The following is a 6,814-nucleotide window of genomic DNA, read 5'->3' on the forward strand; positions in this document are numbered from 1 at the left end:
CTTGGCTACGGCTTCCCCACACACCGTGCGATGGGCTGTCATACTCCTGGAGACAAGATAGCGGATTGGGGATCCAGAAGTTGGAAGACTCCGTCCCATCAATACAGGTGCGGCGAATTCAGAGGGTTGCCCAGTCCAGGGACCCTACCATCAGATGACTGAGAAATTCGCCAAGCGTCCAAAAAGAGTTCGACAGGGCTTGTGCACGAGCAGGTGGTGTGCTGGATTCCACACCTGCGCTGACTAAGATTCCCAGTTTAACATCTGTCGGAGCGGACAACATTGAAGTCAGCCCAGACTTGCCTCCGAAGGCGAGCTATCCAACTCATCGGGATTGGAAAAAAGATGAGTTCAAGCACTTGTGTTCCTTGCCAGTACAGGGCATGGGTATACAGTGCTTTCATGGGGATAAAACCAGTAACCACTGGTTGCAAAACCATCATGGGTTTCGGGACCAAAATGGATGGAAAATGGATGGATGGATGATTTTATATTTTAATTTTGGTATTTAGCTGTCAGCCCAAATAAATTTCATTTCCTAGTAACTTGCAAGTACAATCGCCCTATGCTTCTTTCCATTATCAGGATAATTATGATGATTTTGTTCGGTCAGCTACTCGGTTGCATCAGATTATTGGTAGCATTTTAGGGTGAATCTGCTCCTGCCAGGGCTATTGGTTGATTTATGGCTGTTTCACACCACTGTGAGCCACAGAAATGGCTCCCTACCCAGTCCCCAGCAGACTGGGAAAGGCAGATTCAAAGCATTGCCTGGCATGCATGTCAAATATGCATCTCTCATTCATTTGGCTTAATCAGACAATTTTCCTCCTCAAAAAATCATGGTTCCATTTCATAGTGTACTTAGATATTATAAAGTATCCACTGCAGAATGATACGAGAGGCATCTGGCTGCAGAAGGGCCTGACAGCGCGTGTCCTCTGTCAGGCCCCTTCCACTCTCAAGCCCCTACGTCATTTCCGTTCGAACGACAGACTCCTACTTGCCGCGAGCTATAAGAATCCATCTTGTCGTGCGGATAATTCCGAAGTCGTGGTATGTATGGCTAAGCTATTTTAAAATTAATTATTACATTGAAATACGTGAATACCTTAAGAATCAATCTTGTGCTTGCGGATAATTCTGAAGTCGTGGAATGTATGGCTTAACTATTTAAAAATTAATTATCTCATCGAAATACGCGTGTGTCGAACTCATCGCCTTACCTCAGGCAACTCATGTTTACCTTAAAAAAGTCCTAAGAGTAGTGCTTGGTCACATAAAAAAGTCAGCTAAAGACAAAGTAAACTTTATAGTCATCTCAGCTACTGTATATACAAGTATATAGAGAGACAAGACGACGTGACTCCAGCTTTACACAGTACAAGAAAAGGCACTTAAAATATACATATAAATAATATATAAAAACCGCAAATTTTAACCTAAAGAAACTTAAAGAATAACAAGACGAGGAAAAATAGATATAAATACAAGATGCAAATTAGTTACACGTGTTTCGGGTATTAAGGCAATCACGTGGAGAGTTTATAATTAGTTTCGGAATTACAGCAGTAGAGTTCAATATGAACATTTTTATATCTAACTCAATTTAGAGTATCACTAAAGTGGGGTTGGTGATGTGTGCAATATTTAAACAGGTAATAGTATATTTTAAAGGACTAACTGTATCTCAAAGGACCACTAGCTGATAATAAGATCTCATTTTGACCTAATTCATCATGGTGAACAAATTTAAAGATGTGGTTATAATTGTGTATTTTTTTTCATAATTGCTCAGTAATTATGTTGTTTTTAATATTACAGATGCATCCTTCAATTCTAAGTCATGGTGCCCTACCAGAAATAATCAGATGCAGCACATGCTGCCGTCTATATCATTGCCCGCTTTGTCCTAACTTTAGGCCAGCGAAGCTGAACAGACTAAAGATCCACCTGGATGTGCATATAAAAAATGCAGTGTTTTTCCAAAGTAAGTTCATGTACTTACTTTTTATTTGAAGTGATAAATTATATTGGACATAAACAATTAAAACCAGTGTTTTTGTTCTTGCAGACTTAAGAATTTGCAGATGCACGCTACCTTGTAGAAAGGATGGTCATTTCCACTGCCCTAGGTGCAGTGAGACAGTGATTAAAAGAAACACTTTTGTGGAGCATCTGGAAAAGTGCAGCGGTGTGACCAAAAAGACTGAGTCCTCATGCTTACTTCAGACAGCCTTACCTCCCATTCCATTGCTTCAACAAGCAAAATCTTCCTCTCCACAGCCTGAAGGGGATCAATGTTTCCCTCAACTAAAGAAAGAAGTAGAACCTTCCCATCTGCCCTCATTCAGAAAACCAGTAAAGGTGAAATGTCCACACTGTTCACTGCTGTTACATAAAAAGAATCTACATACTCACATTACTAGGAAGCATTTATGCACACCAAGAGATGTGAATAGGCAGTCACATTTTGCCAGTGTTTGTGTTGATACAAAAAATGGTATTGCTGCAGTTCAAAAGTCAGGACATGGATTTTCAACACCTATTCATGTTCAAAAAAAAATTAAGGGCAACAAACATGAGGTAATGTGTGAACTGGAGGAATGCTGGCAATATCAGCTATTAGTACGCAGGAGTCGTCTTGTGTTCAGTGAGTGCCACCACATACGTTCACTGGAATACTGCACAGAAGTAGCAGAGGAAGAGATTCTACATGCAAGAGTTTTGGATGAAATGGTTGCATGCAAGTTCTTTGCAGCAGCAAAGAAGGCAGTGTGCTTGAAGAGACAAAGGTTAGCATTGAAAGCTGGAGCACCTTTTTCTGTCCTTGTTGATCTTGGTGGGTCAAAGTCTTATATTTGTTTATCCATCCATGACTCCACAACATGTTTCAGTCGCCTTGGAAGAATGATGGTTACGTTCAGTATGAAGAACAACATGTGGCATTGTCCATGTGCTAAGCCACATATGTCATGTCCTCATAAGAACATTGCAAAGTGGCACATCTTTCAAATTAACAGGAACTTGTTCAGAACACAGTTGGATTCAAAGCCTGACACAGCTTCACAGTCCAAACAGGAACAGGCAACAGAGGACTTGAAGAGGGCAGTGAAATACATTTATGAAAGAAAAAAAATTCCAGCAAGTCTTCCAGAGGACACAACAACTGCAAAACCACCATCAGACTACCCATCAGATTTAATTCCAGCGGAGACTTCATGTGTCCTTTGCTCAAGCAGTCCAAAGTTTGACATGCCAGTGAATATTACAAATATGGCCAAAATAGTAACAACCCTTGGAATTGCTGAAAGTAAGTGTATGAAATTAATTCTATTCTTCTTAAATACTGTTTTACTTTGTGTTTCTTACAGCTATATTGTTTTTTTATTTTTTTATTTTTTTTAGATATTTCAACCTACTTTAAGAGATGTCCTGAGTGTCAGATGACTTACCGTTATCAGGAGTGGCAAGATGGACTTCATAACTTTGATGATCATCTTGTGTTGAGCCTTGAACTATGTCTTTATTTAAGACACAGTCTTCAGGTAAATCTGTGTGAAGAGGATTTTTTGTTGCACTGTGGCTTTGAAATATCACATCATTGTTTTCTTTTCGTTTCAGAACCACATTTCTGTTTCAAGGGCTATCGATACTCTGCAAAATTTGCGGAAAAAACAGTTTCCACCGACAGACAGGATTTTGCATGCCTACTGCCACTTTGAGGCACTAACCAGCACAGATTACACATATGCTTGTGTTCTGTGTGGCTACTGGCCTTCTGTTGTGGTGATGGACCTGCATAAAAAGGCTGTTTTTAATTTGGCTGGTAATTGAGTTATGTTTAAGTCAACGGTTTAGTAAATACTGAAATTACTTTAAAAAAAGTTCTTATCACTTTGTCTGTCTTTTATCAGTCAGTGATCTCAAAGATCCACCTGTCAACTATACTGGTGAGCAAAGCATTGTGGATTTCTGGGATGCTATCTGTGACGCCCGCTCCGTCCGCTCCTCGTGTGTGCCACGCCCCCTAATTACCCACGTGTGATTTCCTGATCGTGCCCAGTCGTGTCTTGTTTCCTGCTGCCTTGTTTCATGTATTTAAGTTCCTGATTTGTACTAACCCGTGTCTGTCATTGATGTTTGTTTGCGTGAGATCCCCGGTTTACCCCGACTTCTGCCTGTCCGCCTGCTTCCTGCCCGTTCGATCGCCGCTCTGCCCGCGATCGCAGCGTATCTCACGTGACACTATCAATCTAGAGATGATTTCTTCTGGCTTTGTTCCCAGTAAGTCAATATGACACTATTTTCCTGTAATCTGGTAATCTGTGTTTTTTTGCGCTGGATGACTTTGTATCTTGTTTTGTAATAGGTCAGGCACAGAACCCTTGTGCTGTTAAACCAAATTATGAATTCTGGGCACCTTGGATAGGGCCAATGACCAGGAAAAGTGACAAAGTACTCAACACAGAACATGAGAAAATGTCAGGTGTCAAGTCATCTACTGAAGTGGCACTTACACTTGTATCTGAAGATCAGCTGGTTAACGAATTGATGAAACAAAAAGTAAGTAATTACTGGAAAACAGTAAAATATATCCATCCATCCATTTTCCAAACTGCTTATCCTACTGGGTCGTGGGGGGTCTGGAGCCTATCCCGGAAGCAATGGGCACGAGGCAGGGAACAACCCAGGATGGGGGGCCAGCCCATCGCAGGGCACACTCACGCACCATTCATTCACACAGGCACACCTATGGGCAATTTAGCAAGTCCAATTAGCCTCAGCATGTTTTTGGACTGTGGGGGGAAACCGGAGTACCCGGAGGAAACCCCACGACGACATGGGGAGAACATGCAAACTCCGCACACGTGACCCCAGTGGAGATTCAAACTTGGGTCCCAGAGGTGTGAGGCAACAGTGCTAACCACTGTACCACCATGCCGCCCCCAGTAAAATATAAAATATGTAATATATATATATATATATATCTTTTACATGTTAATGATTTATGATTAATTTGGTAATTTCATATTACTATTCTTAAATAATGTAATGATGTATCATTCTTCCAGGTGAGCACTGTCTGAAAATTGTGCAAGGCCTGTAACATTTGTTCCAAAGGGTCCCATACTGACCTTGTTATCAGACTAAGGGAGGAGATGAAAACGAGACAGACATATGACAAAGTATTTCAGAAGATCTGGGGCGCTTCTGGTGAGTAGAGTTGGCAGTTTATGAAAGTCATTTTTAATAGACAGTTTTTGCATACATTATGTTTCATTTTGTGTTTTCAGGTGGATGGTCAGTCATTGTGTGTCCACATGGAATTGTGTACAGCTTAAAATTCAACCTTAGAGCAGAGAGTCCAAGGGACTTTGCAGATTTGCTTCTTTCCTGGAAGCACTTTCCAAATGTGTGTGTATATGATTTTGCCCGTGGGCTAGCTACACATACTAACTTGAGGGCACCAGCCATCTTGCCTTTTCATCCATTTGAAGGAAGACTGGCACAGCCTACTGTGGAGAACATTCAGTCAGCTGAGATGAAAAAACTTCAGGTGTCACTTCCATGGCTTATAGAGAGTCTTGAGTACCCTGAGCCTAATGGCCACCCAGTTACTGGTTCCTCAGAACACTATGTACTCTATGACAAGTTTCATGAGAAAAACACTAAGGACTCAAAAGATGTGCTGCGAAGAATTGACCTGGTTCCAAAACTCCGTTGGACATTGAACAGTCAGGTTGCAGAACAGTTGTTTTCAGCTATGCGGAAAAACAACTACTTCTTGAATAATATGTCTCCGTCCACACATGTGTTTGCAATGAGGAATATCATCCATCACCGGAATACCGCAACAAATTCAAAACTCTTACAACAGTTGTTACATCGTGGTGAGAGACCCCAAGATATCTGCAACATTTCACTGTCTAACCTTGGCCAAGCTGTCATAGGTCAGTAAACATGATGTGTGGTAACTTACTTGATGGTAAAATTACATGTGCTGTACGTATGCATTCTTTGTTATTTACATCCAGTGCTCTTGCACCACTTACAGGTTCTGAATCTTTGGCTAGTACTGACTCTGCCAGGACACTAAGCCCAAAATCTACAAGTCTACGGTCTACACAAATTAAAGAACAGAGACTTCTGGCTTTTAGTGACATGGGTATGCTTTTAAGATACTTTGCATTTAAGTGCTTTGACATGACAATTCTAACTGCTGTCATACAACTCTAATTTAGACTTTGACATGTGTGGACCACGTTGTGAAGAGCAAACAAAACTGGAAAATGTATCAGCATCCTCTGCATCATGGGAGATGCAGTATCACCTTGGCCAACAATTGCTGGTAATATTGAACTATAATATAAATCAAGTAAAACAAAGTTATAGTTTATTTTTATACTATGTTTGTATTTTAATCATTCCAACATGTTCCTCAGCTTGATTATGTCTTGGACATTGAAAGACCTCAACAAGAGTTGATTGTTAGAACTGCAAGAGCGTGTCTGAGCCGGGCTGACTTTTTAACCTTGGGCCTAGACAGAGAAATTGAATCAACCGTAAGTAACTATTTACTGTACTCAGAATTACAATGTAATTTATTATAAAGGCATAACAAGCTTTTTATTTCAAATGGATGCTTTGATTTGATTGAAGGAATAGCAGGAGCCAAGGTACACTTTGTTTGCAACATGTTATGTTATGTAACATAGAATTACTGTCTTTAAAATAGTTGTTGAGTATTAACGTTTTAATTCATATGTCTTTATTTAGGGAAAGGATATTTTTATTGTTGATTCCTATGTTG

The 6,814-nt window shown here is 40.4% G+C and overlaps 3 long non-coding RNA genes across 3 annotated transcripts; all 3 read left to right on the top strand.

Moving 5' to 3' along the window:
- The first annotated feature begins 1,008 nt into the window (after positions 1 to 1,008).
- On the top strand, positions 1,009 to 2,171 carry LOC125723197 (uncharacterized). The gene is made up of 3 exons (XR_007386802.1): positions 1,009 to 1,056; positions 1,825 to 1,990; positions 2,075 to 2,171. It is a non-coding gene; the product is annotated as an uncharacterized LOC125723197 (long non-coding RNA).
- Positions 2,172 to 2,919: 748 nt separating this feature from the next.
- On the top strand, positions 2,920 to 3,988 carry LOC125723194 (uncharacterized). Its single transcript, XR_007386800.1, has 4 exons — positions 2,920 to 3,313; positions 3,409 to 3,548; positions 3,625 to 3,829; positions 3,918 to 3,988. It is a non-coding gene; the product is annotated as an uncharacterized LOC125723194 (long non-coding RNA).
- Positions 3,989 to 5,758: 1,770 nt separating this feature from the next.
- On the top strand, positions 5,759 to 6,589 carry LOC125723195 (uncharacterized). Its single transcript, XR_007386801.1, has 3 exons — positions 5,759 to 5,954; positions 6,059 to 6,352; positions 6,447 to 6,589. It is a non-coding gene; the product is annotated as an uncharacterized LOC125723195 (long non-coding RNA).
- Positions 6,590 to 6,814: the final 225 nt, after the last annotated feature.

Source organism: Brienomyrus brachyistius, unplaced genomic scaffold, assembly GCF_023856365.1.
Source record: "Brienomyrus brachyistius isolate T26 unplaced genomic scaffold, BBRACH_0.4 scaffold46, whole genome shotgun sequence".
Taxonomy (NCBI): Eukaryota; Metazoa; Chordata; class Actinopteri; order Osteoglossiformes; family Mormyridae; genus Brienomyrus; species Brienomyrus brachyistius.